Here is a 25902-nt window from a genome sequence, read left to right on the forward strand (position 1 = left end):
GCAATGCACGGTACCGAAGAGGCTAGCAATGATGGAAGGGTGAGAGTGCGTATAATCCATGGACTCAACATTAGTCATAAAGAACTCACATACTTATTGCAAAAATCTACAAGTCATCAAAAACCAAGCACTACGTGCAAGCTCCTAGGGGGATAGATTGGTAGGAAAAGACCATCGCTCGTCCCCAACCGCCACTCATAAGGAAGACAATCAAATAACACCTCATGTTTCAAATTTGTTACACAACGTTTACCATACGTGCATGCTACGGGTCTTGCAAACTTCACCACAAGTATTCCTCATATTCCCAACTACTCAACTAGCACAACTTTGATATCACTATGTCCATATCTCAAAACAATCATCAAGTATTAAACTTCTCTTAGTATTCAATGCACTTATATGAAAGTTTTTATTATATCCCTCTTGGATGCCCATCATATTAGGACTAGTTTCATAACCAAAGCAAATTACCATGCTGTTTAGGACTCTCAAAATAATATAAGTGAAGCATGAGAGTTCATCTATTTCTATAAAATAAAACCACCACCGTGCTCTAAAAGGATATAAGTGAAGCACTAGAGAAAATGACAAACTACTCCGAAAGATATAAGTGAAGATCAATGAGTAGTTGAATAATTATGCAACTATGTGAAGACTCTCTAACATTTAATAATTTCAGATCCTGGTATTTTATTCAAACAACAAGCAAAACAAAAGTAAATAAAATGATGCTCCAAGCAAAACACATATCATGTGGCGAATAAAAATATAGCTCCAAGTAAAGTTACCGATGAACGAAGACGAAAGAGGGGATGCCATCCGGGGCATCCCCAAGCTTAGGCTCTTGGTTGTCCTTGAATATTACCTTGGGGTGCCTTGGGCATCCCCAAGCTTAGGCTCTTGCCACTCCTTATTCCTTAGTCCATCGAATTTTTACCCAAAACTTGAAAACTTCACAACACAAAACTTAACAAAAAACTCGTAAGCTCCGTTAGTATAAGAAAATAAATCACCACTTAGGTACTGTTGTGAACTCATTCTAAATTCATATTGGTGTAATATCTAGTGTATTCCAACTTATATATGGTTCATACCCTCCGATACTACTCATAGATTCATCAAAATAAGCAAACAACACATCGAAAACAGAATCTGTCAATAACAGAACAGTCTGTAGTAATCTGGATCAAACGTATACTTCTGGAACTCATAAAATTCTCACATAAATTGTTGTAAGTGAGGAATTTATCTATTAATCATCTTCAAAAAGACGCACTAGAGCATCTCTTGGTGGCTCTTCATCAGCATCATGCATTGCAGGCCTGGGTCCTTGCTTCCTTGAAGAACCACCTTGGAACATTTTCCTAAGCATTTTTCTTCTTCTGAAAAATTCTGAAATTTTTTAGTAACTTCAAAATAAAAGTAAACCAAACTCAATAATATTGATAGCAACTACTCCTACAAGTGCCTAGGGCCTATATCATGCATCAAAACTACTTTTGACCATATAAATTTGACATGCAAGCTCAAGAACAGGGTCACCTAAGCAGCAAAAATTTGCAATGAATAAAGCACTAGAACAAAAACTAATTGGACCAATGGAGGAGTCACATACCAAGGAACAATATCCCCAAGAAGTTTTGTGCGAGGTGCTTTAAGCAAGGAGATCGAAAATGGCAACAAGATGAGCTAGAACTCGTGCTTGAGCTGGATATTCGTGTTTGTGGGAGGAAGATGAAGTATGTGGGTGCAGGAATAAGTGTAGGAGGGCCACCGTGGGCCCACGAGGCAGGGGCGGGCCCTACAGGGGTAGGCGCGCCCTCCACCCTCATGGGCAGGTGGTTGACCCCCCTGGTGTGTTCTCAGTTCCATAAATCCTCAAATATTCTAGAAAAAAATCATATTTAATTTTCAGGGTATTTGGAGAACTTTTATTTTCGAGGTATTTATATTGCACGGATAATCAGATAATAGACAGAAAAATATTTATTTCTATTTTATTTAATATAAATAATAGAAAGTAAAAGTGGGGTACAGAAGGTTGTGCCTTCTAGTTTCATCCATCTCATGATCATCAAAAGGAATCCACTAACAAGGTTGATCAAGTCTTATTAACGAACTCATTCCGAATAACATGGAACCGGAGAAATTTCGAATAACACTATGTTACCTCAACGGGGATATGCACATCCACAATAATGAGAATATCATATTTCTTCTTGACAATAGGAAGAGGAAATTCAAAGCCTCCAAATATAATCGATGGAATTTTTCCAATAGAGTTGACACTATGAACTTGAGGTTGTTTCCTCGGAAAGTGTACCGTATGATCATTACCATTAACATGAAAAGTGACATTGCCTTTAGTGCAATCAATAACAGCCCCTGCAGTATTCAAAAAGGGTCTTCCAAGAATAAATGACATACTATCGTCCTCGGGAATATCAAGTATAACAAAGTCCGTTAAAATAGTAACATTTGCAACTACAACAGGCACATCCTCACAAATACCGACATGTATAGCAGTTGATTTATCAGCCATTTGCAAAGATATTTCAGTAGGTGTCAACTTATTCAAATCAAGTCTACGACACAAAGTGAGAGGCATAACACTAACACCGGCTCCAAGATCACATAAAGCAGTTTTAACATAGTTTCTTTTAATGGAGCAAGGTATAGTGGGTACTCCTGGATCTTCAAGTTTCTTTGGTATTCCACCCTTAAAAGTGTAATTAGCAAGCATGGTGGTAATTTCAGCTTCCGGTATCTTTCTTTTATTTGTAATAATATCTTCATATACTTAGCATAATGATTTGGTTTGAGCATATCAGTTAATCGCATACGCAAAAATATAGGTCTAATCATTTCACCAAAGCGCTCAAAATCCTCATCATCCTTTTTCTTAGATGGTTTGGGAGGAAAAGGCATGGGTTTCTGAACCCAAGGCTCTCTTTCTTTACGATGTTTCCTAGCAACAAAGTCTTTCTTATCATAACGTTGATTCTTTGATTGTGCGTTATCAAGATCAACAGCAGGTTCAATTTCTATGTCATTGTCATTACTAGGTTGAGCATCATCATGAACATTATCATTAACATTATCACTAGTTTTAGTTTCATTACCAGGTTGTGTTTCAGCATCAGAAATAAAAATATCATTTGGATTCTCAGGTGTTTCTACAATAGGATCACTAGAAGCATGCAAAGTCCTATCATTTTTCTTTTTGTTCTTTTTAGAAGAACTAGGTGCATCTAAATTATTTCTCTGAGAATCATGCTCAATTCTCTTAGGGTGGCCTTCAGGATACAAAGATTCCTGAGTCATTCTACCAGTTCTAGTAGCCACTCTAACAGCATTATCATTATCTTTACTATTCAATTCATTGAGAAAATCATTTTGAGCTTTAAGTACTTGTTCTACTTGAGTGGTAACCATGGAAGCATGTTTACTAATAAGTTTAAGTTCACCTTTAACATTAGCCATATAATCACCCAAGTGTTCAAGCATATTTGAATGGTTTTTCAATTGTCCACCAAAATAAGCATTAAATTCTTCTTGCTTAGCCATAAATTTATCAAACTCATCTAAGCATGGGCTAGCAATCTTAGTAAATGGGATTACAACTTTATCATATCTATAGGGAGAATTTACGTTTACTACCTGTGTCGGGTTATCTAGACCATGAGTTTCTTCAATAGGTAAAGGTTTTGGATTATATGTTTCTTCAACAGGCAGTAAATTAAGACCATGTATTTCTTCAATAGGAGGTAAATTCTTAACATCTTCAGCTTTAATACCTTTTTCTTTCATAGATTTCTTTGCCTCTTGCATATCTTCAGGATTGAGAAATAGAATACCCCTCTTCTTCGGAATTGGTTTAGGAATAGGCTCAGGAATTGGCTCCGGAGGTGTCCAATTATTTTCATTTGTCAACATATTATTCAATAGAATTTCAGCTTCATCCGGTGTTCTTTCCCTGAAAACAGAACCAGCACAACTATCTAGGTAATCTCTGGAGGCATCGATTAATCCATTGTAAAAGATATCAAGTATTTCATTTTTGTTAAGAGGATGATCAGGCAAATCATTAAGTAATTGGAGAAGCCTCCCCCAAGCTTGTGGGAGACTCTCTTCTTCAATTTGCACAAAATTATATATATCCCTTAAAGCAGCTTGTTTCTTATGAGTAAGGAAATATTTAGCAGACAAGTAATAAATCATATCCCGGGGACTACGCACACAACCAGAATCAAGAGAATTAAACCATATCTTAGCATCACCCTTTAATGAGAACGGAAATATTTTAAGGATATAAAAGTAACGAGTTCTATCATCTTTAGTGAACAGGGTGGCTATATCATTTAATTTAGTAAGATGTGCCACAACAGTTTCAGATTCATAACCATGAAAAGGATCAGATTCAACCAAAGTAATTATATCAGGATCAACAGAGAATTCATAATCCTTATCAGTAACAAAGATAGGTGAAGTAGCAAAAGCAGTGTCAGGTTTCATTCTAGCATTTAGAGATTGCTTACTCCATTTAGCTAATAATCTTTTAAGTTCAGTTCTATTTCTGCAAGCTAAAATAGCGAAAGAAGCTTCTTGATCAAAAACATAACCCTTAGGAATAGCAAGTGGTTCTTCATCATCACTTTCATCAGTATCATCAGATTCAATATTTTCTATCTCTCTAGCCGTAGCAAGTTGTTCATCGAGAAAATCACTAAGTGGCATAGTAGTATCAGGCATAGAGGTAGTTTCATCATAAGTATCATGCATAGCAGAAGTGGCATCATCAATAACAGGTGACATATCAGAACAAATAGCAGAAGCAGGTGTAGGTGTCACAAACTTACTCATAACAGAAGGTGAATCAAGTGCAGAGCTAGATAGCAGTTACTTACCTCCCCTCGTAGTTGAGGGATAAATCTTGGTTTTTGGATCTCTCAAGTTCTTCATAATGATAAGCAGATATATATCCCAAGTGACTCAAAGAATAGAGCTATGCTCACCGGCAACGGCGCCAGAAAATAGTCTTGATAACCCACAAGTATAGGGGATCGCAGAAGTTTTCGAAGGTAAAGTATTCAACCCAAATTTATTGATTCGACACAAGGGGAGACAAAGAATATTCTCAAGTATTAGCAGTTGAGTTGTCAATTCAAACACACCTGGAAACTTAATATCTGCAGCAAAGTGTTTAGTAGAAAAGTAATATGATAGTGGTGATAACGGTAACAAAAGGTAACAGTAGTAAAAGTAATGTTTTGGTATTTTGTAGTGACTAGTACAAATGCCTGTGCGTTGCACCGGGCGAAAAATGAAATATAACCTACTCCTGTGCCATTATGCAATAATTTTTTAATTCAATTTTACGGGGACATTATCTTCTAGTGCTTTGACACAAATCACCCTTCTACTTCTTCCTTTACCCACTGTCCCTGTGTCTCCAATCAAAACACATTATCACAATATACCTGTAAAAAAGGACACTATCACCATCAACGAAACAGGTCATTCATAACCCTCCCACGTGCACACTTTGAATTCCAAACACGTACCACGCCATCAGCACTCAGCATCAAATTCTGACTACCATCGCTGACATGTATGCACCATACTCGGCACCCTTCCAATCAGCTCACTCCATTTTCCATTCCCTCCTCTCTTTACTCTTCCTCATCAGATCATGTAATAGTGCAACTGTAAATTCCAGTAAACCGCTCCATCAGCTCACTAAAGTTATGTAAGTCATTGAACACTGTCCTCTGCAAACCATTTTGTTTGAATATTACTCAAATCTACATTCTAAAATATGTCTACATAAATTCGTATGTAGTCTATATTGAAATATCTAAAATTACTTATATTTAGGCGGAGGGAGTAGAAAATAAAAAGCATGAAAGTGTATACCAAGTAGTTCCATATTTGGTTTCAGAGCACAAATTTGTATTCCTATCAGGAATTTCAGGACTTAGCTTTTGAGTTTTATACAGCTAGATTATCTTGTTGCAGCAGCAGAATGGTCACTGATATTGACACGCAAAGAGAAAACTTGAGAAGTGTGGAGCACACATCATCATTATTCTGAGTTGGTTGAACCTTTGTTTTAGACTATCTTTTTTTCTGGTTTTAAGCCACGATGCTACTGTTTGTGTCGTTCCATTATCTTTTGATAACCATATACACTCTAGGCCATAACAAAAAACACAGCATCATCAGTTTGGACTAAGATGAGCAGTACAAATCTTTCATGAGATCGTGTGGTGCTCAAACAAATGTAAAGACATCAGACAACAACATTGAGTACTCATACAGGCATACACCATGTGTAACTATTAACAAATGGGAGTGTAGTGCTCCAATTCCTTAAGAAGCGAAGGCTGTAAGTTATAGAAAGTTGGCAGTGATTTAGTCCAAGCATCCAGAAATGAACTAAATCATTATTAGGTACATATAATGAGAAGAACAATAAAAATTGTAACAGTTAAGTATTAACATGAGGGTATAAAAATCCAAGAACTAACAACTCTCTTGGGCCACTGCCAGATTATTATTTTGTTCTAGAGTATTTCCAGATTTGTCGGCACGGCCTTGGGCCATTATCATATCCTGACCTTGTTGTGTTTAATGCCTACATTTAGGTTATCGTCTGAAATCTGTCACCAGCAACAAGGCTACAAAAGGCTCTGCATTGGGGTATCATCAATTTTCACAAGAAAACCTAGAAAAAATAGAGTTTGTAAACAGAGCAGTCTGTCGATCAATGTTCGACAATGATCAAGAATGCATAGTAGGAGAGTTCCAAGAGGAAACAGAGTCCTAGAAATTTGCAAGGCTCTGTGTAGTTTGGGACAACAAAAACAAAACATATGCCTCTCATATAATTTGTTTTGTTCAATTTAAAAATGTATCTTCAATCATGGAAATAGATAAATTGCCATAGGCATACTCCCAAACTATGTGTGCCTCACAGAAGAGGCTCGACAAGAGTCAAAACATATGAACAACGATGACCGGAGCATCTGCATGATTTTAATAGAAGGCATGAGAATAGAAAGTATAGCTCTGCATTTACCTTGCATGATGATGCCACACAATTAATACAAATTAACTGAATTAAAAAAATCAAGGCAACATACTTCTTTCAGTGGTTGTAGCATACACATTGGGGTTGGTCTCTAACAAAGCACGTGAACTGAACTAACAAAGTTGAAATAAGATGAAGTCAATTAGCAAAACGTTGTTTTATCAGGGTGATAATAAAGATACAAATTTGACCTCAATGATGATGTAAGCCCTCACATATATTTTATGGTAGTTTAGTATTATGTTTCCCTTCTGGGATAATCGAAGGTAAATATCTTATCCTGGTATTATGCATACATCTAGTATGACTCTCGGCCATGCTTTTCTCATGAACAGATTGTTGCTAGATAATATCCAAGTCTAGACTCTAGATTTAGAAGATGAAACAGAGGTAGAAATAGTAGGAAATGCTTTTGACAGTTCACACCAACAGAGATTCATGTACACCATGGTTGCTTATAAACTGGTCCATACCATAGACCACCCAATTGCAGATATAGGAAAAAGATTGGAATTGTTGTAACTCGAGTGACGGTTCAACTGACATAGACATACCTTGCCTGGACACTGAGACTGTCGGGATAGATGAGATGAGGGCAGTGACAAATATCAAGGATGTGAACAATTGCTGCTTGCAAGGCACATGGATGGTGGGGGACGAGATTGTAGGCCATGCTTGTGTTCAACTCACATCACAGTGTTGCACCTTCCTGGATCAACCTGTATGACACATGTGCAATGCAACACAAATTGATATGACATGACATAGCGGAAAAAAAATCAATCGCTAGTTCAAAAATCCTAGAAGAATTCAAGCACATCACCTACATCTTTCTTGTCGATATTCATGGTCTTCTCCTGCAACACGCCGAGGTCGTTGACGCTCCACCGCATAAATTGTGGGATGGCGAATAGCGACATCATCATGAAAAAACACTCCAGGCAACAACATGGTCGTGGTCATTCCATCGGGGGCGTTGCTAAGGACATGATATCACACCACCTGGTACTACACTTTTCGTGAAAAAGTTTGGTAGCACACTTTGTTGAGAATCATGTATCAACACAAATCTTATCAGTATAGGAGCCGAGGTGGAAGATCATATATGTATCTATGATTGTGTATATCTAACATTACATACAATGGAAGTGCATCCAATGAGGCATAGACGAAAAGATGGGTGCCGTGGCTGTCAAGAAAGGCGGTGGGGGGCTGGAAGTTGCCAAGCTAACTGCAGAAAATTTGGATGGTATTAACTGGCAGACATCATCAAATGGTTGATTTACTGAAGAAAACAAGTTCCCAAAAATCATATCAGTGGTGGCTACCTGTCTAGGCTCCGGGGTCCTCAACAGCAGGCAGCGTTGTGCGGCTGCACTCTGACAGGGCACTTGGCGTAGCACTGCTCATCGGACCAGGCAACATGCATGGTAGGCGAGCTCTTTCTCCACTTTTGTAATAGACACCCTCATGGAACCTTTTTCTTCTCTGAAATAAATGGTGCATCAGTATTATACTCTCTCTGGAAACATTGTAAAACTGAAACTATGGTCTATGCCGTCAGTCAAAAAATGTTGTAAATTGTGTCAGTCGTGCGCATCAATCCAAGCAAACAAAGACCTCCCCTAAAAAGGCAAACAAAGACCTTAAGAGCAATGAAACTCTTTGTTGTCTAAAATCAAAAGATTGAATCTGCTCTGCATCGTGATTTATTTTGAACTGTACTGAAGAATCATACAGAGGACTCGTCCTTGCAGCATGACTTTTAAAGTTGGAATCCTTGCAGCACAGCTAATTAATCCCAGACTATAGAGTGAACAGCAGTACAAATTGGTAAGACCTAATAACATCTAGAAATTTTATCTCCCCTGCAATGTCTATGGCGCTTTCATTCGCTATCAATTCCAGGAGTACACACTGCAGTGGTCAATAGGCTGTAACATGAGAGTCCTTTGCGTTGAAATGATCCTTGTCTAGTTGAACCAAGTCACTGAATTCTCTGAAACACGTCATCCCAGCGTTCCCATGCATACTGCCAAAATTAAGAACAACTGGGAAATATAAAGTATTCAGAGCTGCAATTTTCTTTACCCAACAAAAATCTAGATACTGTATATTTTATAACAGACATCCATGCTAGCGTTACAAAGTATAGCCACCGTACAAACAAAATATGGATAGTGAACAGTATCATCTCCAAGCAAAATCTACAGTCAGCTACTTCACCATGTTTTTGTTTCAGCGGGTTATGTTTACTCATTACTTTCATATTGCCTAGAAACCAAAGTAGGAAATGTTCTCTTGGTAGAATAACGATTTTCCAGATACCATACCTGAGTTGATAACAATATGTGACAAGTGAGACGCCTTGAGGCCAAAACAGAGTCAAGCAGAGCAAGTTTGCATCAACAAGAGAGAAACATAAGCAATCAGGCCAAGGCGAATCAGCGAGGACAAATTCCAACCTAGGCCAATAATGGTAGACCGGGCGGCGGCGAGGGAGTGAATCCAGGCTCTCACAGTTGCCCAACAGTTTGATGCAGATTGGTAGCACCTGTGTGAACAGGACAAGCTTCTGGTGCTCCTGCAACAGCTCCGACATGTAGTGGCTACGGCGGCACCGACGCCATCCAATCCGACGACACAGATGGGCACAGAAAACAAAGGCAACCAATTCAGCGAGGCCGCCCACCCAGAAAAACGCACCAAAGAACCAATTTTTCTTAACCAGAGAAGAAGGCGAGACCCAATCTCAGCCGCCGTCCTTCCTTACCTGCCTATGGCCCTCCTGGGAGAGAAGCAGTCATCCGCGTTGTGCAGGCCATCCATCGAGCGTCGCACCACGGGCCCCGCCGCTCGGTCACCATCCCGCACGGCCGCGCGGGACTTCCGCACCGGCGGCAGCCCCAAGGGGCCTCCAAGTCGATGCTCGACTCGACACGGGGAGGGGCTGGCCCCGAGGAGCGGGGAGCCAGCGAATCCGTCGGCCAGGAGCTGGGCGGTGCCCTCCATCATCGCTGTCATTTGGGGAGGGACGCGGTCCCGATCGAGGCGGTGTGGGGCGGGCGGCGCGGGGCAGGAGGTGGCGGCGGGAAGGAGTTGTATATGCGATCGAGGGGCAGGGTCGTGCGAGGCGCTGGTGGCTTTCCTTTTTCTTTTCTCCCGTCGGTAACTGTTCGGGTCTGACTTATGAGGCTGAGGCCCAAGTGGCAACGCTTTAGCCATGTGAGACGATCTCACGGCAAGGCCCAGGTAGTAGTGCAGGACAGATTATGTAGAGTGAATTACACCACAGGTATGTGAACTTGGCAAGAAAAGTCAGTTTGATGCTAAAACTTGTGAGATACATTGAACCGGTGGCAAAACTTGGCTTGGGCGTGCATCTACGGTGTTAATCACATTTTGTATACGCACAACATGCTGACGAGACGTGCAAACGTGGCGTGGGACTCAATGTAAGTGACAGGAAGGTGGGCACGGGCGTGTGGCATGATATTTTGCGAAAACGACCTGATATTTTATTTTCTCATAGAAGCCACTCAATTTTTTTTCTTAAAATAACCCTGAAATTTCACTATAAAAATTGAGCCCCACCCGGCAGGGCAGAATACAACAGAGAGAAATTAGGACGCAAAATGTAGCACCGCACTGCCCCCAGGTTCGAACACACGACTTGTTACCGCCAGCCCACACAGGCCAGCCACCACATATCAATGCTGTACAAGTGGGATTTCCACCCATAATGACCTATAGACAAGCACACACATAGGGCTTAAATCGGCTACAGTCACTGCATGCCATTTTTTACATGTTAATTTTTTTTCATAGCATTTTATAAGAAAATGTAAATTAGAAAGATTATACATAGAAATGAATTAACTTATTTAAGATGATGTTTTTGTAATTATAAGAAAAATATTTAAGATAATTTTCATGTAATTCTACAAATATATTCTTATTTAACATAAATGTCATGTATTCTTAAAATTATGATTATTTAAAATAATGTTCATGTAATTCTCAAAACATAATTATTTTAAAAAATGTTCGCTTAATTCTAAAAGATGTTCATATTTGAACGAATGTCAATGTTATCCTATTAAATATTAAATTATTATTTTAAAATGATTTTAGAGTAAAAATAATGTTTATGGATTATTTTCATAAATTATAAAAATATTCTTGTCATATTAATGTATTCAGAAAAATATTCACAGTTTTTTAGGCTGTATTCGTGCATTCAGATAAATATTCATGTATTCACTTTCCAAGAAATGTTATTACTTAAAATACTGTTCATGTACTTCTAAAATACATTCAAGCATTTACTAGAAAACAATTATATAATTTAAATAAATATGAACTATAATCGTATATATGAATTAAAAACACTATCATTGTAGAAATTGGCCGCGGTCACTGCAGACCATTTAAGCCCCATCTGGGTCACTATTTCTTTTTGTTAGGTATGTATGTGTCATTAGGGTTAGCTATCCAATCATCAAAACAAGTTTGACTTGCTGTGGTGGCTAGCAGGTTCGGCTTGTTATGATGAGGTCGCGCGTTCAGTGGGTCGTACGCCACATTGGCGCGCCTCGTCAGCACGTTGAGCGTATATAAAACGTGATTAGCACCGTAGATGCACGCCCAAGCCAAGTTTTATAACCGGTTCAATGTATTTCACAAGTTTTAGCACCAAACTGACTTTTCTTGCCAAGTTCAAGCACATGTGGTGTAATTGACTCGATTATGTACGTACGAAAATTTTGCGACGTGGTTCCCGAATTAGTACCACCTCGCATATATGTTTTAAATTCAAAGTGAAAATGTAAATTGATAGGAAGAAAGCGTATTGTGACGGTGAACCCACGGAGTCAATCCGTGCTTTATTATTAGGGATAGATGATAGCAATAGCAACGGGAAAGTAAATAAGGGAAGAACAATATATGGAAAGCTCATAGGCAATGGATCGGTGACGAAGAATTATACCGGATGTGGTTCATCATGTAACACTCATAACCTAGGGTGACACAGAACTAGCTCCAGTTCATTGATATAATGTAGGCATGTATTCCGAACATAGTCATACGTGCTTATGGAAAAGAACTTGCATGACATCTTTTGTCCTACCATCCCGTGGCAGCGGGGTCCTTACGAAAACTAAGGGATATTAAGGCCTCTTTTTAATAGAGAACCGGAACAAAGCATTAACACATAGTGAGTACATGAACGCCTCAAACTACGGTCATCACCGGTAAGTATCCCGATTATTGTCACTTCGGGGTTAACGGATCATAACACATAATAGGTGTATATAGACTTGCAAGATAGGATCAAGAACACTCATATAATGATGAAAAGATAATAGGTTCAGATCTGAAATCATGGCACTCGGACCCTAGTGACAAGCATTAAGCATAGCAAAGTCATAGCAACACCAATCTTAGAACATAGTGGACACTAGGAATCAAACCCTAACAAAACTAACTCGATTACATGATAGATCCCGTCCAACCCATCACCGTCCAGCAAGCCTACGATGGAATTACTCACGCACGGCGGTGAGCATCATGAAATTGGTGATGGAGGATGGTTGGTGATGACGATGGCAACGGATTCCCCTCTCCGGAGCCCCGAACGGACTCCAGATCAGCCCTCCCGAGAGGTTTTAGGGTTTGTCGGCAGCTCCGTATCGTAAAACGTGATGATTTCTTCTCTCTGATTTTTTCTCCCCGAAACTCAATATATGGAGGTGGAGAGGCAACAGGGGGCCCACGAGGTAGGGAGGCGCACCCCCACCCTCGTGGCAAGGTGGTGGGCCCCTAGCCTTCATCTTTGGCAGGTATTTTTCTTATTTTCTAAATAGTGTCTCCGTGAAGTTTCAGGTCATTCCGAGAACGTTTGCTCCTGCACATAAATAACACCATGGTAATTCTGCTGAAAACAGCGTCAGTCCGGGTTAGTTCCATTCAAATCATGCAAGTTAGAGTCCAAAACAAGGGCAAACGTGTTTGGAAAAGTAGATACGTTGTAGACGTATCATGGCCCGTCCGGTGGGTCCCCGCTGTCAGGTGGAGGAATAATTATTTTGCACGTAATGAGGAGGCACTTCCTTGCTGCGGCCGTGGACCCAGCTGTCAGCCTCTCAACGTACAGTCCACGTCCGATGGAAGCCATTCCTTGACCACGTTGACCACGCCGCGCCAAGAGCACCAGGGCGGTGGACGACGGCGAGGCCTAGGAAGGGGACGACGCGGAGCCGGGGAAAACACGACAGTGGATGCCCACGCGTAGAGGAGTACGAGGATTCACTGGTTCGCTGCGGTGTGAGGCTGCCGTCGCCGCAGAATAACAGGGGGTGTGAGTGAGTAGAGGGATGGCCTAGCCAGCGGTGGGAGTAGTAGGGGGCGGTGAGGCCTCCGCCGCATCGCAGCCGGCCACGGGAGGCAGGAGCACGAGGCACGACCGGCGCTAGTTTGGGCAGCTGGAGCAAGAAGACCAGAGGTTGAAGAAGCACTACGGCCGTTGGGTGGATATCGTACGGTCACTGAGCTAGAATCGTGCATATTGACTAAGTTAACAAAGTCCCCCGTCCCCGTCAACTTAGTAGGCCCACAAGTCAGCCTGCCACTATATTGGGCCCCAGCTAACAGGGGGAGTATTCCTTTTTTTTGTGCGTAATAAGGAGGCACTTCCTTGCGTGCGAAGATATAGCTGGTGGGTCCGAGCTGTCAGCGGCGGTAACGTTTTTTGTGAAATACAGAGGCCCTTTCGATGGGTCCCTGATGTCAGGTGGAGGAATCATTATTTTGCGTGTAATAAGGAGGCATTTCCTTGCGTGCGGCCGTGGACCCAGCTGTCGGCCTCCCCACGTACAGTCCACTTCAGATGCATGTCGGTCGTTGACCACGTTGACCAGGCCGCACCGAGAGCACCAGGGCGGTGGACGACGGCGAGGCCTAGGAAGGGAACGACACAGAGGCAGGGAAAACTCGGCAGTTGTTTCCCACGCGGAGGGGAGTACGAATGTACGAGGGTTTACTGGTTTGTTTGCCGTCGCCGGAGAATAACAACAGGTGTGGGTGAGTAGAGGGATGGCTAGGCCAGCGATGGGAGTATGGTGGGGCGGTGAGGCCTGTGTAGCAGCAGAGCCGGTCGCGGGGAGGAGGGAGCAGGCAGTCCCGCCGGCGCTTGTTTGAGCGGCTGGAGCAGGAAGAGCAGAGATTGAAGAAGCACGACGGCCGTTGGATAGCCATCCAACAGTCACTGCTTGTGCGTCAACCTTTTTTTAGGAAAGCCTCAAATCTGTGAAAAATAGCATACAACCCATCTACCATTATTTCTAATAATTTACATCCCATTTGCTAATTATTAAGGTTTTTTTGGAGCCCATATTCTTTTTGTTAGCATTACAGCCCATATTGTGGCCACAGTTAAAAAATTATACGAAATTTTGCATATTCGGTGCGGTCCGAATTGTTTTTAATCCTGACATTTCAACTCACATTCAAACTGATTTAAAAAATAAATGTATATCAATATAAAATCCAGCAAATTCTCCACACATAAAAATTAATGTAATTTAAAATCTTGAAATGAAAAAAATATATTTGAAACTAATTGACGGTTTGATGTGTTTTAAAAATGTACAACCCATTTCTCATTACGGATGGGCCATTTTCTCGACCAGCCGAATGAAAGCTCTCCTCATCTTGAAAGATTTGCAGCCCAACAGGCCTGACAAAGTGACTTACTTGGCAAATCACAAAAAAACTGGGCTATGGCCGTGGACCCAGCAGTCAGCCTCTCCACGTATAGTCCACGTCCGATGGAAGCCATTCCTTGACCACGTTGACCACGCCGTGCCGAGAGCACCGGGGCGGTGGATGACGGCGAGACCTAGGAAGGGGACGACGCGGAGCCGAGAAGACGCGGGAGGCCCACGCGGAGAGGAGTACGAGGGTTCACTGGTTCGGCTGCGGTGTGAGGCTGCCGTCGCCGCAGGTCCTGGCTAGCGGTGGGAGTAGTAGGGGGCGATGAGGCCTCAACGATAGCACAGCTGGCCACTGGAGGCAGGAGCAGGCGGTCTCCCCGGCGCTGGTTTGGGCGGCAGGTGCAAGAAGAGCAGCGATTGAAGAAGCAGCAGGACCGTTCGATTCAAATCCAACGGTTACTGCTGCTATAATCGTTTGTTGACTAAGTTGACAAGCCCTGCGTACGCGTCAACTTAGTAGGCCCACAGGTCAGCCTCCCAACCGGTGCGCCCCCGATGTCAGTGGGAGGAATCATTTTTTTCGCGTAATAAGGAGGCAGTTGATTGCGTGCGGCCAGGCCAGCGGAGGGAGTAGGGTGGGCCGGGGAAGCCTGCGCGGCATCACAGTGGGCCACAAGAGGGGGGAGCAGGCAGTCCTGCCGGCGCTAGTTTAGGGGGCTGGAGCAGGAAGATCAGAGATTGAAGAAGCACGTCGGCCGTTCGATGGACATCCAACAATCACTGCTGCTAGAATCATGTGTTCACTGACAAAGCCTTGCGTAAAGAAGTCAGCCTCGAAATCTGTGGCGTGTACAACCCATTTGCTATTATTTTTATAATTTTTACTCATTTTCTAATTCACATGGAATCTGTGGCGTGTGCCCGTTTTCCATTTTTAGAATTGCTGGCCATTTTCTGGTCAGTACCAGGGTCAAAAAATTAATTAAATATGTGGAAAATTTTGAAAATTCGCAAATTTTTGCTGGGGGACGAAATATTCTTAATCCAAAAATTAATAGCCATACTAAAACAAATTTAAAAATAAATTAGTACTATGTCATCTTAAATCCAATGAAATACGTATAAGATATCAGTGAAGAATAAAAAAGAAACTTATATCCCATTTGCTATAATATTTTTGGAATTTTCAGCCCCTTTTGATAATACCTTTAACAGACATTGACAATACTCTTAAGCCAGGCCGGAATGCATCCCTCCTCGTCTTGAAAGATTTGCAGCCCAGTAATTCGGAGAAAACAAATAGGCCTAGCTTGGGTATTCTTCAAAAAGAAATACCGGGCTACCTATTTTCTCAAAGAACTTGTGCATGAGCATTTAACTTTATTTATTTATTTACTTATTTATGTTTAGGGGACCATGAGCATGTACCTAGGCCAGATTCATGTGAGAGCCTCCCTTCCAGTTAATTATGGGCTTCTCTATTGGGCCTTCATCAGTGGGCTACATGTTATCAACAAGTGGAAAATGTGCTCCGTACGAAAAATAGTATGCGCTACGTACGGTACGGGGCACTAAAGGATTGAACCGTGCAATGACTTCCAAAACATTGTGTTTGTCGTTCTAACAACACATTTATTCAACCAATAGACGAAATATACTGCTGATTGTACATTGAAAACAGCAGCAGCAGCAACCAGGGCTGGGGGTGCAACAGAAGCAGTAAGCAGGCCAGAAGAGTGAAGACGCAACTCTCTCTTCCAAATCAAACATCAGCCATCATTACAAAAGGGCTACCAAAAAAGAACAAGTGTATGCATCAAACTAAATAAATATCCTACTACACCAAGTGTACGCATCTAACTATCTGGCTTAGTTAGACGTTTCTATTTATTAAGCTGTGGAGATTGGCTGACGGCTTGAACCAGATGGGTGCCTGGCGGGGGAAACTCCAGCCAGCAGGTCGAAGTCTGATACTTGCGACCCTCTCTCCTAATTTGGGCTGCAGAGCGTGGCGGCACATATCAGGGTATGATGCATGCAGAGACGCATGGTACGATGTGTACACACAGTTTTGCCTGATGAACAAAACCGCGCTGCCATCATGATCCTTGCCGTCGGTTATCTCCTGGTTAATCGGATAATTCAGTCCGACAAACAGAGAGCGTGTACCAAGGCTATTTACCAGCCTCCAGTCAAAAATTCCTGAAGGCCCAGAGAAGCTGGGATCCTGCTCGAAGTCCTTGCAGTGACTGTGATTGTATTCCGCGAAACAACACGTCCGGTACGAGCGAATGATCATCAATCTTTCACCGTCGTCTGATCGAGCCAAGAACCACCTGCAACTGCCATGCCGCTTTTCTTTGAAAGGTTCTGGGATTAGGAAGGGTAGGGACACCAGGTGGCCTACAACATCATATCAAGTTGGAGTCAAATAAAAAAGGGCTCTTGATTTAGTCAATCTTAAGAACAGCATGTTATGAGCATGAATATTTTTTCAGCAAATGTTGACAGTAATGTAAGCAAGCCATCATGATATCATAGGAAAGTAACATACTGTTGTAACAGCCGTTTGTAGCGATGACTGGAGTAGGCCAGCAATACGTCCAGTCATAGAAGGAGTCGACAGCGTAAATGAAGCCCTTATGTTCAATGGCATCAGAGAACCATGGAGGATGTATTATCCTACGATGGACGTGCAGATTTATCCACTTACCACAGTGACCTGTCAGATAGGCGAGACCGCGGTTGAAGAATGCAATTAGCCTGAAGTCTTTATAATTCACAGATCTTGTGGGCACTTGGCAGATTACAACCTTGAGCAAATCAAACATGGTATCATGTTGGCTACTGTAAGATTCCGAGTATTCTGGGCCGCGATGCCAAAGCAGAGCAGTGTTAATCAAAGGAAGGGGGATCAATCGCCAGGTTTAGACCTCCATGAGCATCCAGCTGCCGCGACCGTCGATGAGCACGATCCAAGACGTGTTCATGCCAACCCAGTACATACCGTTAATGTAGTTGAGGCTGACGGGGATCGGATCGCAGTCAAGGGGGTTGATGCTCGCCACCGTACGATCGTCATGCTGCGTGACACGCCGTTTCTGAAGATCAGGCAGCATCAGCAAGCAAGGAGCTGGCTTAAAAAGCTCCGGCCTGAGGGCTTTGAGTAAATGGTACAGCCTCTACGAGCACACGGCGAGCGGCATGGTACTGAGATTGTCCAGACACGAAACAATGAGCTTGATTACCTGTCGGTGTACAAAAAGAGGGGTACACTTTTTGTACCCCTATAACTGTGCACAGGCAGTCTGAGCCACGGGCACCACCACACTGAGCAAGGCAAGGGAGGTGAGCCAAGGTAAGGCCGAAACTCAGGAGAAGCAGAACGACGCCAAGACCAAGACCACAAAGAGCAAAGGGGACGAAGTAGACCCCCCCGTCAAGATCCTTGTCGGGAGGCGGTTTTAGCAAACCCGGCAAGACCCTTGCCGTGGCAGCTCGCCCCACACCTACGGAGTGAGTCACCCTTGAGTCCACTGCCCCCATGGGGCAAGGATTCGGGAGACATCCCCGTGGTGGCATGCAGATCTTTTTGAAGACATTCAAGATCAGATACACCCTTTAGAAGATGGTGTTCCTTGGCGGGATCCCAGCCAAGGAAAACCACAAGGCCCCCAGCAAGAGCCTTGCCGGGGATGACACCAGGCGCCACGGTAAGACCCTTGTCGGGGCCCCGGCAAGGCCCTTGCCAAGAACACCCGTAGGGCCACCATCAGGCCCACACCAGTCAAACCTCCACCGCCATTCGCATGCAGCTGCCGACCCAACCAGCTGGGTAGGCACCTGCGTGGCAGCATGCAGATCTTCGTGGAGACCCACCACTGCGCCACCTCAGCTGCCTGTCTGCCTACATGGCACTGCGGGCGCCGCTGGCCAGGGCGCGTGTCGACGCGAGAGGGAGCGGCGACGGACGAGACAGGGCTCTCCCCCGCCCCCGATAAAGCAAGGACACCTGGGCAAGACGCATTAAATGCGCTTTGTCATGTAATGTAAGGGATAACCTCACATCACTGTACCCTTTCCACCTCCTGTGTGCCACTGTGGCAACCCCTTTCCTATAAAAGGAGGCCCGAGGCGACTAGGAGGGGGATTCGGATTTTTGGAGCTCATCACACCCCATAGCTAGCTCAAGAACACAGATATACAATCCACCAAAGCAGGAGTAGGGTTTTACGCATCCTCGTGGCCCGAACCTGGGTAAATGAACCGTGTGCTATCTTTTTGATCCGCTCTTCTCACGGCCCCGCGCCCCGCAACCGTAGTAGGGATTCATGTGATCCCATAGGTGTCGTTCCCACCGACATCTTTGGCGCGCCAGGTAGGGGGCGCAGTTGTGAGAATCGGCTCTAACAATCAGCTCAGCACTCCTTCGTCTTCGTGGCTCTTGGAGAAGGACGGAGGCCGGAAGATCAGCGCTCGAGTGACTACAAACATAAGCTAAGTTGCACTAAACCCTTATTTGTTCTATCCTTTTTATATGAGGTTATTCCCCCCCGAAGATGTCATGCCTTTGGATGAGAAACCTGCACGCCAGGGGGCTCTCCCACAATTGGCAACGCCCTTGCCTTGTTTCGAGTCCGCTCAACAGCTCAAGCGGCTGCGTCGAGAATGGCAGAGTAGCCTTCCGCGACCAACAACGCTCTCGATTCTGACTTGAGTCAAGCTTGACAGTTCGAGCGGCCGCGTTCGGAACGGAAAGGTGGCTCGTCTGGCAGCACGCGTACCTAGCAGGCCCATGGGGATCCGTCCCCAAAACACCGCTAGGGGCTTCCGCGCTGGCGAGCCTACCCAATCGGCGTAGGGCGCGCACACAAAGAGGAATTGAACGGGGAAATAATGTGCATGAAATTAAAAGTACTGCAAAGTTATATTACATCACATCATTGCTGCGGTTCTAACTAAAGATGAAATTTGTCTTGGTCGTGAACCTGCAGCGGCGGTGAAGAACGGGATTCCTAATCCCGGCGCTGGCCTTCCACCCTCTTGATTTCGTCGATGATGCTGATGACGGGCTTGATGCGCTCCTTGAGCACCGTGAGGTCAACACCCTCCGGCAAGCTATCCATCATAGCACCGAAGTCGAGGTCGGTATTCCAGTACGCCATCTTGGTGAGGACATTGGTCATGACCCCCCGGCAAAGTCACCGGGCTTCCCCGGCCAACGTGGCCGCTCCGTTGGAGTGAAGATAAGCCAAGGCTCTGAGGACGCCCTCAAAGAACAGGGTCAACTTGGTGTTGATGGTCCCGCTGCGCTCAGGGGCGTACCTCATGTTTGGCATCCCCATGGTGTCCAACTGCGAGGTGACCCTGCCGGCGACCTCCTCCAGACGGCTGATCCATCTATTCTCGCCCGCCACATAATCCTGGTGGGAGGCGGCCTCGTTCGCCCGCAGCTGCTTCTCCTCCTCCAGGCTCCTGGTCAAGGTCTCCTCCTGAGCCCTGCTCTCCGACAGCATCTTCTCGAGATCCTCCAGCTTCAGCTTGAGATCTCTGACGGAGTTTTGCGCTTCAGAGAGCTCCCCAGCCCTGCTGATGACCGCTCCTTGCGCCTCCACCAAGGCGCTGTTGAGCGTGCTCTTCTCGTTGGACAGCTTGAGGGCCTGCTCCTTCAGCTCGTCCTGCGCCACCTCCAACTCCCTTACCTTGCCGGCATGGGCCAGAGCCTGGGCATCGAGTGCCTCCTTGTGCCTCTGCTCCAACTCGCGAGTCCGCCGCGCGACAAGGGCCTCGAGCTCCTCATCCTTGCCACGGAGTGCTGCGGCAAGCTTCGCCTCACGCGCGGTGAGGTCCTCTTCCTGGGAATCTAGTGCGGCTTGATGCTGGTTCCGGAAGGCCTCAGCCGCGGCAGCCAAGTTCGCCGCCTGTTCCTGGGCCTTCTCGATGTCAGCCATCTTCATGGTGAGCTCGACATTGCGCTTGTCCAATTCTTCCTGAAGGGCCCTCCGCTCCTCGCGAGCCTGGTGGAACCAGGTCTGCGTCTCAGCAACGCACGCCTTGAAATCCACCTCTGCCTGGTCCACCGTTGCCATCCTGGACTTAACCTTGTCGGTGCGAACGACACCTATGGGATCACAAGAATCCCTACTACGGTTGCGGGACGCGGGGTCATGAGAATAGCGGATCGAACAGATAGCACACGATTCGTTTGTCCAGGTTCGGGCCACGAGGATGCGTAAAACCCTACTATGGGGCGTGAGGAGCTCCAAAAAGCCGAATCCTCCTCCTGGTCGCCTCGGGCCTCCTTTTATAGGAAAGGGGTTGCCACAATGGCACACAGGAGGTGGAAAGGGAACAGTTATGTGAGGTTATCCCTCGCATTACATGACAAGGCGCATTTAATGCGTCTTGCCCAGGTGTCCTTGCTTTATCGGGGACGGGGGAGAGCCCTGTCTCGTCCGTCGCCGCTCCCTCTCGCGTCGACACGCGCCCTGGCGAGCAGCGCCCGCGGTGCCATGTAGGCAGGCAGGCAGCTGAGGTGGCGCAGTGGTGGGCCTCCACGAAGATCTGCATGCCGCCACGCAGGTGCCTGCCTAGCTGGTTGGGTCGGCAGCTGCATGCGAACGGCGGTGGAGGTTTGACTGGCGTGGGCCTGATGGTGGCCCTATGGGTGTTCTTGGCAAGGGCCTTGCCGGGGCCCCGGCAAGGGTCTTGCCGTGGCGCCTGCTGTCATCCCCGACAAGGCTCTTGCCGGGGGCCTTGTGGTCCTCCTTGGCTGTGATCCCGCCAAGGATCATCATCTTCTAAAGGGTGTATCTGATCTTGAATGTCTTCACAAAGATCTGCAAGCCACCACGGGGATGTCTCCCAAATCCTTGCCCCATGGGGGCAGTGGACTCAAGGGTGACTCACTCCGTAGGTGTGGGGCGAGCTGCCATGGCAAGGGTCTTGCCGAGTTTGCTAAAACCGCCTCCCGGCAAGGATCTTGTCGGGGGGGGGGTCCATTTCGTCCCCTTTGCTCTTTCTGGTCTTGGTCTTGGCGTCGTTCTGCTTCTCCTGAGCTTCGGCCTTACCTTGGCTCACCTCCCTTGCCTTGCTCAGTGTGGTGGTGCCCATGGCTCAGACTACCTGTGCACAGTTATAGGGGTACAAAAAGTGTACCCCTCTTTTTGTGCACCGACAGGAGCCCCCGGGCCTGGGCCACACGTAAGCGCAATCGCATCGTTGGGCTAGGCCCAAAAACGGTGCGTGGGCTCGCGGGGCGGTTTTTACCGCGGTAAGTCTCTTTGCGCGCTGCGCTTCCCATGCTTCTCGCGCGTGGTGCGGCGTGGGGAGGCATGTGTGACATGGGCGGCATGCGTGGGGCTGAGCTCTGCATGCATGCGTCACGTTGTAGTAAAAGGGGGTGGTTCACGCCTTCCCCATAAACGGAGGGAGGCGTGGAGGCGTGGCCCATTTACTGATCGGGGTTGAGGCCTGGTCTTCAAGGCATCCACTCCCCACGATCACGGGGTGGGGAGAGGTCGCCTCACCCGTCGCCTCGGTCCTGCACGCCTGCCACGTGGCTCTCATGCGCTTGGGGTGGTGAAAGGTGGAGGCGAGAAACCGGGCCGCCGAGGGCTGGGGCGGCGGGTCGGTCCCAGTTCCCTGCGCCTTCCGCGTCTTGATTGGCTGAGCGGGGCGGCCGAGCCCCCCACCCCGTTCCTTTATAAAGAGCGGGAGGGGGGGGGGGTGGCGTCCCGCATTCCTTCATCTCCTCCTTCCTTCAGCTTCTGCTCCCCCCTTCCATCCGTCATGCAGAGAGGGAATCCTGGTCCTTCAACGGCGGCGGCGAGGGTCGCCGCTCGACAACGCGTCCCACCTTCTCCTGCACCCGCGATGGCAGGGCCAGCCGCGAGGGGAAGGGGGAGGGGCGAGGTCGTGGGCGAGGCCGAGGCGCTTGGGGAAGAGGAGGACGGGGCGGCGCGCCGGCCTCGCCTCCGCTAGCAGTTCCTCCCCCCGTGGAGGGCCACGTTGGGGATGACCCTTGCGAGTTCTTCGTCAGGCTATGCCGGGCGCCTCGCCGTCGCCTTCGTCTCCCAACTCCATTCGCGCGGGAGATGGAGCTGGATCCGCCGGAGTCGTTGTGGCTGCACATGAGGGGCTGCGCGATCAGTGGCACGCGCGCGGGCCCGCGTCGATTTCCCCGCCCCTCACGTGATGTATCTCCATCGGGGATGGAAGACGTTTGCCCATATCCACCGCTTGACGGCGGGGCTCACTCTCCATTTTAAGCTGATGGAGGGTGCCCTTCTCCCCGTCAAGGTCTTCGGGTGCTTCGGGACCCGTGCAAGGTGTTGCGTGGAAAGCTCTTCTGAGAGTGAAGACTCCTCCTCGGGCGGGAGTGACGAGGAGGACAGTGGCAGCGACAACGAGGGTAGTAGGCGGCAGGATGACGGGTCCGATTAGGTGTCGGGTGCCGCTCCGTGCGGCACCGGCGACCGCATCATCCGCGTCACCGGCTCCCTGAACTTCCTGGGGTCGTCTCCTTGGGCGGCTGGCGTTGGGAGGCTGCGGAAGAGGAAGAGGGCGGGCAGCAAGGCCGTCAAGTCGGAGTACGCGGGCACCGACACCTTCGACGCGTGCTGACGTCCTGCCGCCTCGTCTTCGAGCTCTGCTTCCGGCGTCGCCATCGCCATCCAGCCTTCGAACGGCCACCGAGATGTTCTCTTAGTCTCTTCTGCCACCCGTAGCTTGCCTAGGCGCCCCTTTTGCCCTTTTTGCCTCCTTGACCTGCCTCCTGAGTAGAGGGACAAGAAAGGGATTACGGGCACCTTATCTCTTTTTAGTTTGTAAGCCTTCGGGCCTTAGCTGAATTTAAAATTTGTAGTCCCATCATTCATGTTTTTTATTCCCTGTGGACTATACCTGAGTGGAATGTTTTTAATGAAAAAGGGATGCTTGCCGGGTCATTTGTTTGTGGGTAGAACCCACGATAAGGAGTAAATCCTTGATATCTTTAAGATAAACATTTCCTTGCCCGGCAACAGGCCTTGCCGTCTCCCCACTTCGCTCGACCTTCCTCACGCCTTCGGTGGAGGCAGGGATGAGGCGGGTTCTGGCACCTTGTTTCATCCTTTCGTTGCCGCGACTACGACCAAACTTGGCCCCAAGAACAAGCCCTAGGGCCTAGAGTTATGGGAGTACGGTAGCTTAGGGGAAAACGAGGTTTCACATACCTCAGTCCATAATGGAATGCATGATAAGGGATGAAGAACTTATCTGAAGATGCAGCCCCCGGCAACTCTGGTTTGCCATGGGTGAATCTTTGCTCTTGCAGCCCCCGGCAATGCTGGCTCGCCGGGGGCTAGATGCTGGCCTGTTCATCTTCTTTTCCTCCCCAAGTGGTTCGGCACGGATATCCGTGTGTCCTGTGAACCAAAGAAGACAAAAGAAAGACAAAGAGATGCACACTTGACCTCTAAGCTAGGGGTTAGTTGCCGCTAAGCACTATCAACCCTAACCAAGGACGAGACTCGACCTAGCATGCATGCTATAACTTAGGGCGCCAGCGCTTCATTTATTTATGCTCAGGGTCTACGCCTAGCTTTGTACAAAGGGTTACATGCATCATCGGCAATGCTTGTACAAAAGGTGGCTTGTCGGGGGGCCCGGCAAGCCGCGCCTCACGGGTAAAACTTGCGAAGATGCTCAATGTTCCAGGAGTTACTCACCGGAACGGCATCTTCGGTCTCCAGGCGGACTGCGCTGGGCCTGGTGACTCGTATTACCCGATAAGGGCTTTCCCACTTTGGCGTCAACTTGTTGGAATTCTTGGCCGATTGAACGCTCCAAAGGACAAGGTCGCCTTCCTCAAGGCTTCGGGCATGAACCTTGCGGCTATGGTAGTGGCGCAAGGCTTGCTGGTAGCGTGCTGCTTTCATAGCCGCCCGAAGACGATCTTCCTCAAGGAGCATTGCGTCATCTTGCCGCAGTTGCTCTTGCTCAAGCTCATCATAAGCGAGCACTCGAGGTGACCCGTATATGAGTTCAGTGGGGAGAACTGCTTCTGCCCCGTATACCAGGGCAAAAGGTGTCTGGCTGGTGGCTCGATTTGGCGTCGTCCTGATCGACCAAAGAACCGTCGGCAACTCATCAATCCAGCGCCTTCCACTTTCGTGTAGCCTGTCAAAGGTCTTGGTCCTTAAGCCTCGCAGTACTTCAGCGTTTGCCCTCTCAGCTTGACCATTGCTTCGTGGGTGAGCAACAGAAGCGAAACAGACTTTGCTGCCGAGGTCTAGGATATATTGCATGAAGGTGCGGCTTGTGAACTGTGTGCCATTGTCGGTGATGACCCTGTTCGGTACACCAAAACGGCACACTAGTCCCTTGAAGAACTTGACGGCTGATTGAGCTGTGACCTTCCTCACTGCCTCCACCTCCGGCCACTTTGTGAACTTGTCGATTGCAACGTACAAGTACTCAAAGCCCCCGACAGCGCGGGGGAAAGGGCCCAGTATGTCGGGCCCCCAGACCGAGAAGGGCCAGGAGAGAGGAATGGTTTGAAGGGCTTGAGCTGGCTGATGAAGCTTCTTTGAATGGAACTGACACGCTTCACACCTGGTGACTAGTGTGGTCGCATCCTGGAGGGCGGTGGGCCAGAAGAAGCCTTGCCGAAATGCCTTGCCAGCAAGGGCCCTTGACCCGATGTGGGATCCACATATGCCTCCGTGTATCTCCGCCAATAGCTCCAGTCCTTCCTCCCGAGGGATACACTTCAATTTCACACCGTTCGGCCTCTTTCTGTACAGGACGTCCTCGACGAACTGGTACATGGTAGAGCGACGGGCTACTTTTTCCGCTTCTTCCCGCTCTTCAGGAAGTTCCCCTGTTTGGAGGAATCGGACGGTATGCTGTGCCCATGCTGGAACTTGAGGCTCGAAGGCGAGGACTAAAGGCATTTCCTCTGCTATAGGAGCGGCTGTCTCGACGACAAGAGCTTGACGCTCCGCCAGAGCTAGCCGTCCCATGGCGGGCTCAGTGCCCCCGGCAACATCCTTGCCGGCGGCTCCGGGGAGCTCGGCGGGAAAGTACTTGCCGGGTCCTGATTTCCTC

The 25902-nt window shown here is 47.1% G+C and overlaps 1 long non-coding RNA gene across 1 annotated transcript; it reads right to left on the reverse strand.

The window, feature by feature from the left end:
- Nucleotides 1–6461: 6461 nt before the first annotated feature.
- LOC123057786 (uncharacterized) lies at nt 6462–10206 on the reverse strand. Its single transcript, XR_006426954.1, has 5 exons — nt 9870–10206; nt 9562–9705; nt 8425–8584; nt 7924–8327; nt 6462–7815 (listed from the first exon to the last, which is right to left on the reverse strand). It is a non-coding gene; the product is annotated as an uncharacterized lncRNA (long non-coding RNA).
- Between the last annotated feature and the right edge of the window lie 15696 nt (nt 10207–25902).

The sequence above is a fragment of the Triticum aestivum genome, chromosome 3A, assembly GCF_018294505.1.
Source record: "Triticum aestivum cultivar Chinese Spring chromosome 3A, IWGSC CS RefSeq v2.1, whole genome shotgun sequence".
NCBI classification, from domain to species: Eukaryota; Viridiplantae; Streptophyta; class Magnoliopsida; order Poales; family Poaceae; genus Triticum; species Triticum aestivum.